This window comes from Schistocerca serialis, chromosome 4, assembly GCF_023864345.2.
Source record: "Schistocerca serialis cubense isolate TAMUIC-IGC-003099 chromosome 4, iqSchSeri2.2, whole genome shotgun sequence".
NCBI classification, from domain to species: Eukaryota; Metazoa; Arthropoda; class Insecta; order Orthoptera; family Acrididae; genus Schistocerca; species Schistocerca serialis.
In genome coordinates this window covers 867587524-867600926 of record NC_064641.1, presented here as the reverse complement: position 1 = coordinate 867600926, position 13403 = coordinate 867587524, and positions in this window count along the sequence as shown.

Below are 13403 nucleotides of genomic sequence, written 5' to 3'. Positions count from 1 at the left end.
CTCACTGTGGTGCAGTTGAATTAACAGTTATGTCCTTCACTTTTGAAATAATGAACATTTGACTTACTTTTTTCCTCTGTCTCGTTTTCATTTGACTGCTCGTTATACATTTATACTAAATGGAGCAGTATTCATACTCTTGTCAGTAGCACACCGTACCCACACATTCGCCATTATTTCGCACGAGGAACGTTTTTCCTTCTGTTACCTCATATTTACGACCGTTTCAGTGTCTGCTATTACCTTTGTACAGAACTGAATAGAGCCCGAAGATATTGCAATGTTAATAAGTGCAGTGCAAACAAAAGTAACGGCATCAGGGAGCGATGACATTATAATAACAAAATAAAAATTATGTTGGATGGACGGAAATGGCGACATGTGCAAGATTTTAAGGGGCTTGGAAGTAGAAAGGGAAGAAATCTGAGGTGCAGTACAGACGAACAGAGGATAGCAATGGTAAATTGACATTATGACATAAAAGTAGCAAATTCTGCCATGGTATGGAGATGCAATTAAGACAATGAAGTGGTCACGGTACTGAAGTCTGGACATTGAGGAAGCAAGACAGGAAGCGAATGGAGGCTTTTGAAATGGTGGGAAATGGAAAATATGGAATGGGAGGAAGGAACGGCGTACCGCCTCCAGTAGCACTATGCCCCTGTGAAGAACTGTTCCATTCAAACCGTCCTTCCGGTTCAAGAGACATTCACTTGACAACAAAAACGTACATACATCATATAAGCAAAAGAGGAATGCAGTTACATTTAATAATACGTTAAGTCACCTGCAGCGTCGATAATTGCTTGTCATTTCCATGGCAAGCTTCAAACCAAGTTTTCCGCGTATTCACGTGGAAGAGACTTCCAGATGCGTCCAGTTTGCGTTGACAGCTGTTTCGAACTCAATTTTGTTTGCATCTGACGCAATGTTAAGAATGGGTTTACCGAAAAAGGATCAACAACCTTTTTCTCCACTTTTGGAGACGCTTTACCGATTGAGCCTTGTGCTTCAAAGGTATCCACGGTTTTAACCAATTTAGGGTCTGTTATCCACTTTTTTACGAATGACTCTGATTGCGCCATATATGTAGACGCCGCGGCATGTCTCGTTTTAGGACCTTTAGGGCGGCCGCAGAGAAACACAGCCTCAAAACGAGACGAGTAAGGTGCACTCATGTCTCTTCTTGTGTATCTCAGTCAAGAATTGGAAATATGCTAATGCTTTATGGACGTTGTGTGAAGGACAAAGGTTCGCTCTATTGGGTAGTGAAAGAAATAAGCCGGTATCTTTTACAGTCTGTGTGGAATGCCGACCACGCTCTTACTTGACAGACTGTAGTTTTGTGTTCGTCTGTACTTGATTTGTGTTGTATCTAATAGAAACACATGACTTTCAAGCGCGGCTTGGTTGTGCACTGGTGTCCAGAATTAAAGCAAAGAATCGCTATTTCACCGTCCTGTGTCTAATTCGCAGTGTAGGGTAACTCGGGGCAGAACGGGATAGCGAGGCACTATAGGAAATTGGTCTTTTCTACACTGGACAGTGCTGCAACCTGTTGTATGGGCATGTAACTATTTCTCCGAATGGAAGTGATGTCAGCGCAGCCATTTTGATTTAGTTTGAAGTGCGAGATCTAAGTGAATTGTTGTCCGTCACGTTACCGCTTGCGTTGTTCTAACGTTTGGTGAATTTCAACGGCAGGTAAGCTGCTAATTGTTTTTCCTAAAATGACACATTCCCTTAAAGTGCATGGCATTTGTTATACTTTAGTTATTTAATGCGTTTATGCGTTTAAATACGTCAGTTATTACACTCCATAAAAGTTGTTAACCCCAAAACTGCTCTTGCGGCGGAACGGGACAGGGCAGAATGGGATAGTGTTCCGCTCTGCCCCGTCATATTTTGATGCAAGTAGAAAGCAAACTAATTCTTTTTTTGCACCTTGCTTTTCCAGATGGTGCGAACGTACATGAAAAATACTGATAGACAGCAATGGGACGTAAAAGCGATGGAAATTGCAGTTTCAGCCGTTTCATCTTCCCAAATGGGATTTTTAAAAACATCTAAGCAGTTCAATGTACCGAAATCGACATTGGAAAGATATGTGCGTAAAGCTACGAATAATCCTGAATACATAATTGACAAATCAAATGGGAAATTTAAAAAGGCGTTCACTGCAGAACAAGGACGTGAGCTGGTAACATATCTCAAGTCAATGGAAACCAGACTTTCGGGTCTAACAGTGAAAGATCTCAGATCACTAGCCTGTTAACTAGCCGAAAGAAATAGCTTACCACACAAAATTTGACAAACAAACTTGTTTAGCTGGACAAGCCTGGGTTAAAGGATTTATTACGTGGCATCCTACACTGTCTATTCGCAAGCCATAAAATACTTTTGGTGCTCGAGCAGTGGGATTCAACAAAGTAGCAGTTTCACAGTTTAACTCTCTTCTCAATAATGTTATTGATAAGTACAAGCTGACTGCTAACAAATTATTCAACTGTGATAAAAGTGGCTTGACAGTTAATGCTAAAACTAAGTCGAAAATAATAGCACTTAAGGGAAAAAGGCAAGTAGGAGCGGTAACATCTTCAGAAAGTAGAGAAATCGTTACTGGAGTCATCTGCATGTCTGCATCTGGTTTATACATGCCGCCCATGCTTATCTTTACAAGGAAGGAGAAGAAACAAGAATTTGAGCCTGGATTGCCTCCAGGAGGCTGGTCTGAAGTTCACCCCTCGGGGAGGAGCACTAGCGAATTACTTCCAGTATGGTTTAGAAAGTTTGTGGGATTTTCTAAGGCCACGAAAGAATCACCTGTGCTTCTAATTGTTGGTGGACATTCAACTCACACTAAAAACCTGGAGCTGCTTGATATGGCTAGAGGCAATGGTGTAATCCTCCTTTGCTTACCGCCATACACTTCACATAAATTACAACCCTGGACGTAACTTTTTTCAAGCCCCTGACTTGTTATTGCAGTGAAGAGATAAAAAAATGGCTACGGAGCCATCCAGGAAAAGTTGTCACTCTTTCTCCAAATATCATCGCTATATGGAGCCGCGTTTTTACGTGCTGCAACGATGCCGACGGCTGTAAATGGCTTTAAGAGAACTGTAATATGGCCGTCTGACCTGAATGTGTTTTCAGACGCAGACTACCTCCCATCAGCGCCAACAGATATTCAGTTCGAAAACTGCGAAACTTCAACTACAAGCTCTACAGATGGACAATCTAACACAATGATTACAGGCTCCCCAGTGTCTACTAAACCTGCCACTAATAGGCCTACGCCTAAGACTGACCAAGGCTCAGTCATTGGCCCCCAGCCTGGATGTTCATGGATGCCAGACTCTCCCAACCAGCTATGTTCGCCGAACAACTCAGCTTTCCAGATATCGCCCGAGGCTGTCATTCCAATCCCAATAATCTGTCAAAATACTCGGCGGACTACAAGAAGAAAAGGAAAAACCGTCGTATTAACAGATTCTCCTCATAAGAAGCAACTGCATAATGCTGTCGCACGTAAAGTAGGCCAACAGAAAGGAGGAGGGTGCACAAATATGAACAATGTCAGGACAGAGACGTCAGGTCCAATGCAACTTAAGACAAAAATATCAAACTGTACACCCTAATACACCAAAACAATCAAAGACCTTAAGAAAAATAAAAGATGGAGAAAAGAGAATCAGAGAGAGAGAGGATGCTGAGTGTCTCTACTGTGGGGACTTCTACTCCGTTTATAATGAGGGGTGGGTCGCGTGCCAGAGGTGTTTCAAGTGGGCACACAATTCATGTGTTGGCATAGTGAAAATGAAGAGGAAATACTGATTTGTGATTATTGTCGAAAGGACTAGTAGCTGGTGGTTTGGTGGATATTAAGCATTGTACATTTTTCAGAATGAGATTAAGGGGCTCCGGAAAGGCTCAAAATCATGAAAAGTTCAATTTTTACTTTTTTGCGTTTTCTGAATCTGCAGACTATTACCTTTTAATAGATATATAATTTATTCAATTCCGAAGACTATAACTAATTTTAAATTTTTTTTGAAATGTGTTCTACATGGGCGTGACCCACTGTGGCGCTGTTAAACTGCTGTCAAATGGTGTTATTATTAACGTCCGTGTTCATCAGGTACATTTTAGTGATGTGAGATAAAGTATGTGTTGTGGCTAACCTGTGATGGTTCAATATATATTGCTGGTGTGATTGTCGATTGTTTCATGTTTATTTACTCTGTCGTTATCTCGAAAATATTCGTAATTAATTCTGTTTCTTGAGTCTCTGTTTTGTTGAAGTATAATAATGAGTAAAAGTAAAGTTATTAGAAATCCTCTGAAGGCTTTTAAGAAAAGGAGAAATGTTGGAAAGCCAAAGGTATGTGTGATTACTGTAAACAATAAATACGATTACCAAGTGAGTGAACCTAACCTCTCAAGTACACCTGCCCATAGCAGTCAAAGTGGGAAAGAAAATACTTCACAGAAGAAGCTTGGTTCAATGAGTGAAAACTATGAATGTTTTACGGGCGAATCGGATGTGAATGAAATATTTGATATGTCGGTTCTCAAAGGAATTTTTTCAAACTGTGTAAGATGTATTCATTGTAGTGAAGTTGGTCTGGAACTCTCCATAATAAAGCACGTAGGACTTGCTAGTGAAATACAACTGAAATGTGATAAGTGTTCATACATGACCACCTTTTGGAACAGTGTTGCAGTAACTGCAACTGAAGAAAATGGTAGCAAAATCTACGAACACAACAACGAGCGATGCTTGCTTTAGACAAGGAACGCCTTCGGGCTGCAGACAAGGCTGTAAAGAGTCTAGAAATACAAGCAAGAGTAAACAGGAGGAGGAACAAGAGGAAGCTGGAGGAGGAGTTTGCAGAGGATGAAGATAATCCATCCTATGGACCTGGAATGCACTAAAAAGTTAATCCAATCTTTGTCGCTCGATTCCCAAAACTTTTATTTTCTCATACTAATTACATGTGTTCTAAGGATCTTCCAAACATATTTGTTTCAAACTTTCAGTAAATGTTACACAGTACCTTCTGCATAATTTAACACAGCCTTTTTCCAAAAAACTGTATATTTTTGAATATATAAATAAAAAATTGCAAAAAAAGTTGTGAATTTTCATTACAATTGAAAAAAAATCATCGTTAATAACTGAACTAAAATTTTGTAAAATCCCTGTGTTAAGTTGAAGCCCATATTCCAATAAATAATCCGTAAAAAGTTCAACTTCCTACCTCAAATACTTTGTGAGGAAAGATGTAATTTATAAGCGTTATTTTAACATTGCAAGTATAGGACGTTCCGGAGCCCCTTAAAATATTTTGAAGAATGACTTTTTAATTGTTTAAATTACACATTCGTTAGTCTGAATTGCCTTTTATACAACATTTTGTCATAGTTCAATACGATACTCTTAATTCAAATTCAACGTTTATGCAATAATTTAACAAAAAATAACCTTATCCCATTCTGCCCCGTGGGTGGGGCGGAACGGAAAATATGCAAGACTTTCTTTGAAAAATTGTAAAAAATGCAAAATGTATTGTTTTAAGTGATTTTAAAATAAGGTACATTAGGTTACACTACAGGGTGTCTCTTTATAACTTTAAGAAGTGTTTCCTTGTGTTCCCTTATTTTATACAAATTGTTAAACATTAAGTATCCCGTTTCGCCCCGAGTTCCCCTAACTATCAACAGAAGTCCGTAAGTTCGTACAGTCATGTTCTGCACAGAAAGTGGCATTGTGGTCAACGGGCAACCACATGAACGATGACGTCAGGGCACCTACAAACGAGGTAGTGTTCGCCGGGTAGCCCCACATCCACAGTCGCTGTATATATAGCTAACCGACGGTGCAGTAAGGCACAAAGAAGACGCCTACCAGACTCTCTGCCGTGGAGGGCCATAAGAAGAATGGAAGCAGGCAGTCGCAAACTGAGGAAGCCCAATGGCTTAATGTGAATCTTCTAGTTGTTCCTCAGATGAGGCAACAGTTTATAGAGATCGAAACAGTAGCCCAGTGATGGACCGACCACGTCTGATGTCAGAAAGAGACGGTACCGCTTTAGTACTGCACGGCATCTGTCACCTGACGTCGCACCATCCACTGGACGTGTTGTGTCGAGAGACGTGGTGTACCGAAGACTTCGGCAGGATGTCCTTTATTGTTGGAGACCTGCTGCGTGTCTACCACTGACGCGTCTTCATAGAAGGGCACGCCTAGAGTGGAGTCTTCAACATGGCACCGGGGCAGTCGAATACTGGGCCCGTGTTCTTTTCACAGATGAGTCCCGATTTGGTCTGGAGATAGATTCCCGACGCATTCGCATCTGAAACGAACGTGGAACAACGATTTCGGAACGAAAACGTTAAAGAAAGACACCGATGTCGAGGATGATACATAATGTTGTGGGCAAGTACGATGTTCATCACATGAACACCTCCACATGAAACTGTACGGTTGTACCGGCAAGGTGTAACTGCTGTCAGGTATCGTGACGAGATCTTGGGAACTCATTTGCGGTTGTTGCGAGGCGGTGCTGGCCCAGGCTTCGTATTGGTGGACACTAAGGACCGACCTCATAGAGCAAGTGTGGTTGATGTTTTCTTGGAAGCGGAAGATAGTGCACACAGGGCACGGCCTGCTGGCTCTTCCGATTTGAATCCCGTTGAGCATGTCTGGGGTGCTCCAGGGAGACCGGTTGCACTGTGTAAGGATCCACCAACCACACTCTAAGACCTTCGAGCAACTTTCCAGAATAATGGGCGTTATTGCCTCAACATGAGATTGACGATACCATTCAGAGCATGCTCCGTGGTTCTTAGGCCTGCCTGGCTGCCAGAGGTGATCACACCACATACTGAGCACATTAACCGGTTGTAGAAACTTGTGCGCAAATCCGTTAAGTTTGGAAAAGACGAACATTTTTGTCTGCCGTTATGTATATTGTAGTTGGAGAATACTCGGTATTCTAGAACACTCAGTAAAATATCGTTTATTGAAACTGAACTACGCTTCTCGAACAATCACTGTATACACACAAAAACAAATAACTTGTAGACGACCATTCATAAAGAGCGTCAGTGAGGTCCGTCAGAGCTGGTCCTAGCTCGGCGAGAAACTGGCTGTACTGCTGCTGCGCTGGCCTTATAAAGCCGGCAGAGGCAGGCGGAGTACTCCAACTTTCCTTGTATCTGTGAGACGACTTCTGCAGAAAAAGGTTCGCCTTAGTCTCTAGCAAGTTCTGTTTGTTTTGAAGAATTGTTTTCCTCTTTGTAGCGCCTGCAAGTGCTTGTGTATGTAATAAGGTACACAGGGGTGTCTTGAGTGTAGTCTGCCTGGCAGGGGCCGTCTGTGGCAGACGTAAAAGTAGTTGTTTACGTTCTGTATTCTATATGTTGTTTCTACTTCACTATCACCTGTTTGTTGTGAAGCGAAGTAAACAGTAGCTTGCAAAATTTCCCTTTGTTACATTAATTGTGGACACCAGTGTAGTTTGCTTCGGTGTGGGAAAGTGAACAGCTGTTCTCGGTGCAGCTGCCGGTAACTTGAGTCCCGCGAGGAAAGCGATAGGGCGGCGGCGGCGGCGGTAGCGGCAGGTGGGTTCGATCGCAACGCGAGCCGCGAGGCAGACAGGTTCTGTCTGCGGCGCCGCAGACACGGGGATCAGCCGCGCCTTAACAGCCGCCGTAACGGATCCGCTCTCCGCCAGGAGATGCCTCCCCCTCCCTCCCACTCCCCAGCCCCGTGGCCTATCCGATTTCCTCCAGACCCACCGGCGCTCCGCCACTGGTTTGTGCACGTCCGAACGTAGCAGGTATCGAGTACTATTCGTGATACTCTGAGCACTGCAAGGTGCCAGAATTCCTTCCACACTATTATGCTTGTTCTCTCTCGTCATATCTCGTGCTTTTTCGGTGTGATTGACTAATAGTGTGCTTTCAGGTGTTCAACCGAGTTCAAATCCATTTCATTCACAACATTTCGAAGACGGCGCAAGTGGGCTTTTAGTTTAGAAAGTAAAAACCATAGCCAGTAGCTTCATTAGACCTTGAATTTAGTGAACCTATACCTTACAATCAATAATAAACAACTGTGTATTGAATAAGGTATTCTGATTGAATAAACAGCTCTGTAATGCGCCCTGACTTCCAGAATTGAGAAGAAAATAATAGCCACACTAACAATAATAAACAATTATCTATTGAGTAAACAAATCTAATTGAATAAGCAATTCTGTACTGCACCCTGACTTCGAGAATAATAAAGAAAATAATAGTCACGCTTACACACACACAATAAATGTCGCGACTGGTAAATGAGAGGCATAGTCTGTGTATTTCAGCAACAAACACTGTGAAAATCACTCGTAACATGCAATCAAAACTTCTTTTGAGAGATGAGACTTCTGCTTTGATACAACCCGCCAAGAACTCATCTCCTGTACCAACTTCTTCACCTTAGAGCAGCACTTGTACCCTACATCCTCAATTATTTATCAATGAAATTCGCCCTACATAATAAGAGTATACTTGTATGTCGAGGTGTACTAAGCAAGCTTTACAGAAAGTGACGGGTAGTCATAAAAGCACCTAAAGTTACAAAATGAAAGTAGCGGCCTTAAAACAAATCTCTGTGTACGTCCAGCACAACAGAATAAAGCATGTCTACGTACTTGTTTATCATGAAACTATTTAACATCACACATTTACAACAGAACATGCACAAACATTAAGAAGATCAGAACTTGACAGTATACAATCAGGAGCTTTGCCGAGCAAAGCTTGTCAGTTATTTCTTTTTTTTTTTTTAATCCTATATAATTCTTACAGATGAGGAAACCCCTAGTATATTTGAGAACATACCCTCATGTGGGGTAAAATGTCACACAGCAATCTATGAAGTACAATAATGTGCATATTTGCGGCCTAGGTACTATCACAACTGGTGATATAATTAGCTGTCACAGCTTCAAAAATGCAGCTTGATGCAAAATCCAACGGCAGACAACACACTGAGAGAAAAACGGAACCCAAAGTGCCCGCAAACAATACTCACAAATACCTTATGAGTCTGAGTTATGCACAAAGTCGAAATAAAAAGATATGAATTGGTGTCCTTTTACATATTTTAACAGGTCGTCATTACTGCGTTGAAATAAACCAACAAGGATCTCAAGTCCTACTTAAATAAAGGGAGTCCTCCAAGTTCTACATCGACATCTACGTGATTACTCTGCTATTCACAATAAAGTGCCTGGCTGAGGGTTCAATGGACCACCTTCAATCTGTCCCTCTACCGTTCCACTCTCGAACGGCACGCGGGAAAAACGAGCACTTAAATTTTTCTGTGTGATTCCAGAATGAGATTTTCACTCTGCAGCGGAGTGTGCGCTGATATGAAACTTCCTGGCAGATTAAAACTGTGTGCCCGACCGAGACTCGAACTCGGGATCTTTGCCTTTCGCGGGCAAGTGCTCTACCATCTGAGCTACCGAAGCACGACTCACGCCCGGTACTCACAGCTTTACTTCTGTCAGTATCTCGTCTCCTACCTTCCAAACTTTACAGAAGCTCTCCTGCGAACCTTACAGAACTAGCACTCCTGAAAGAAAGGATATAGCGGAGACATGGCTTAGCAACAGCCTGGGGGATGTTTCCAGAACGAGATTTTCACGCTGCAGCGGAGTGTGCGCTGATATGAAACTTCCTGGCAAATTAAAACTGTGTGCCCGACCGAGACTCGAACAAGTGCTCTACCATCTGAGCTACCGAAGCACGCGAGTGGTCCCGAGTTCGCGTATCGGTCGGGAACACAGTTTTAATCTGCCAGGAAGTTTCATATCAGCGCACACTCCGCTGCAGAGTGAAAATCTCATTCTGGAAACATCCCCCAGGCTGTGGCTAAACCATGTCTCCGCTATATCCTTTCTTTCAGGAGTGCTAGTTCTGCAAGGTTCGCAGGAGAGCTTCTGTAAAGTTTGGAAGGTAGGAGACGAGATACTGGCAGAAGTAAAGCTGTGAGTACCGGGCGTGAGTCGTGCTTCGATAGCTCAGATGGTAGAGCACTTGCCCGCGAAAGGCAAAGGTCCCGAGTTCGAGTCTCTGTCGGGCACACAGTTTTAATCTGCCAGGAAGTTTCTTTTTCTGTGTGAGCCCTGACCTCTCTTATTTTGTCCCCCTCTCCCCCCCCCCCCCCCCCCGTATGTTGGTGGGTGCCTACAGAACGTTTTTGCAATCGGAGAAGAAAACTGGTGACTGAAATTACATGAGAAGATCCTGTCGCAACGAAAAACACCTTTGTTTTAATGATTGCCACTCCAATTCACATATCATGTCTGTGACACTATCTCCCGTATTTCGCGATAATACAAAATGAGCTGCCCTTCTTTGTACTTTTTCGATGTTCTCATCTGACATTGTCATACTACTTCCCTGGTGGTATAAGGCATTATCTCAATTATTTGTTGAACGTCTTCTAATCTCTGTCTTCCTCTATAGCTCTACCCATTGTGCTCCCTGTAGCACCATGGAAGTTATTCCCTGATGCCTTAACAGGTATTCTATCATCATTTCCCTTCCTTTTGTCAGTATTTTCCATATATTCCTTTCTTCGCCGATTTTGTGGAGAATCTCCTCATTCCTTACATTGTAAGTCCACCAAATTTTCAACTTTCTTATGGAGCACCACACCTCAAAAGCTATGAATTTCCTTGCGCTGCCTTTCCCAACATCCATCGTTCACTACCCTATATAGAATGTTTTCCACAAATTAAGGCTAACCGCACTACAATGGTTCAAATGGCTTTGAGCACTATGGGACTCAACTGCTGTGGTCATAAGTCCCCTAGAACTTAGAACTACTTAAACCTAACTAACCTAAGGACATCACACACATCCATGCCCGAGGCAGGATTCGAACCTGCGACCGTAGCGGTCGTGCGGTTCCAGACTGTAGCGCCTTTAACCGCTCGGCCACTTCGGCCGGCTAACCGCACTACAGAGTGCATAGATATTCAGGTTACAGCTGAACTCAGTGCAATGGGATCGTGACTCTTGGTTGTACCAAGCTCTATGCAAGTTATCTTCTGGAGACATGAACGTATGTTCAAATGAGTGTGAATTCCTAAGGGACCAAACTGCTGAGGTCATCGGTCCCTAGACTTACACACTACTTTAACTAACTTATGCTAAGAACAACACACACACACACCCATGCCCAAAGGAGGACTCGAACTTCCGGCGAGACGGGCCGGCTCCATGAAAATACATACATACACTGTAAGAAAAATCCTCCCTACACCTGTCGAGTCAGGAACCAGCATCATAGCTTTCTTTACACCTGCAATCGGTACGTCCAGAGAGCGGGTCATTTATTATCATCACGGGAAAGCTGAGTTATTTCATTATCTGCACTGTTTGTAACCATCAAATAAGAAAGAAGGGAACAGTGGCAACAGGCATGCACAGAAAATTCGTATACATATGCAGTAAGTCATGTAGGAAATAAGAAATAAATAGCAGCAAAGTCCAATGAAATATGTATATTGCCTTCGGCTCAAACAGTAGTGAACACAAGGCAAGCGGCATTCATATCATACGTGAGCTAAAAGTCGAATTGCAGTAATTACAAACATTAAACTTTAATACAATGGAAACACCACGTAGGAATATCAAAAATGCAAGAAAATACAGATTGCTACTTACCGTAAAGAAGACACGTTAGCCGGCCTGAGTGGACGAGCGGTTCTAGGCGCTACAGTTTGGAACCGCGCGTCTGCTACGGTCGCGGGTTCGAATCCAGCCTCGGGCATGGATGTGTGTGATGTCCTTAAGTTAGTTAGGTTTAAGTAGTTCTAAGTTCTATGGGACTGATGACCACAGCAGTTAAGTCCCATAGTGCTCAGAGCCATTTGAACCATTTTTGAAGACACGTTAAGTTGCAGACAGGCACAATTAAAAGACACTTACATAGAGCTTTCGGTCACAGCCTGCATCAGTGAAAGAGGGGCAGAAATCATTCACATTTACAGGTAAGTACACCTCATGCACACATGAACACCAACTGCAGCAAACCGGGCCGAAATACCGGAGTTCGTGGTCACGTGTGCGTGAGGTGTGATTGCATGTGTGTGTGAATGGTATGTGTGTCTCACTTAGTGATGAAGGCCCTGGCCGAAAGTTTTATGTAAGTGTCTTTTAATTGTGCCTGTCTGCAACTTAACGTGTCTTCTTTACGGTAAGTACCAATCTGTAGTTTCCTAAGTTGTAAATATTCCAGTTTTGTTTACCACATCTCCACTAAAGCACAGAAAACCTACACTGAAGGAGAAATGACAAAATTCAGTGCATAATAGTACAGAATGAATGACTACAATACTAATCCTGTAACGAGATTCCAACTTACGAAAAGGACAACTACCATTAACTAGAGATGAAACAACCGGTTTTCGGTTGTATCGGCTTTTTTCTTCGCCATTTTAACCTCAAAATCGCTCAAAATAACCTGCTTCCCTAACAACCGATTTTCGATTTTTATTCCTGTCATTTCCTGTAATAAACGTAGAAATCGAGCAAAGATTAAAAAAGAAAGATTCTGTCAGTTTCAAGGTGCATAGAATCAAAATATTAAACTAAATAGGCAAATAAAAGAGAACTTACTCCGTCCACTGTCCGTTGCTTTTCTCAAAGAGTGATAAATGTTTGAGTACTACAAAAATTCACCAGCAGTCTCCTATTGATTCTAATTTATGAAAACTTTGCACAAAAATCGTGTTATAATATTGACTCATACCACAATTTCGGCATTACCAATAGTCAGTACTAAAGGGTGAAACCTGAAGCTGTAGAACTCTGTTTCTTGTGTCGGTTTCCCCGCTTTCAAGGCTAGAAGTAGATAAAGGCATATTATGTTGAGACAGGCAGTAGGTCAGGTACTTTATTTTTTTATTGTATATTATACCGTTTAGGTATGAAATAGTCTGCCTTGAGAGTACTAAGTGGATAATTAGCCATCCTTTGAAGAACAGCTAGTTTTTATATACTTCTTGCAATAGTTGGTAGCCTACATGGGCGGTGGGGGAGGGCGGGGGAGTGGGAGGGAGGCAGGGGCGACACTTTCTCAAATTCACTGAAGCAGGTACGGTGTGTAGAAATTATAATTTTAGAAGTTTTCTCCCTCTTCTACATACATTTATGCGGACGCCCGTGGGAAAAAGTTAAAAAACGTAAAGTCAAATATATCTCAAAACTAGAAGATGAATAATGGTTAATTGGCTTTCTATTGACGTCCAGTTCATTTCCTAATAATCATCGATTCTCCGTTATTAAGACCTCTTGCTGTGAGAGTGATGCAACGTCAGCTTGAGATTTGA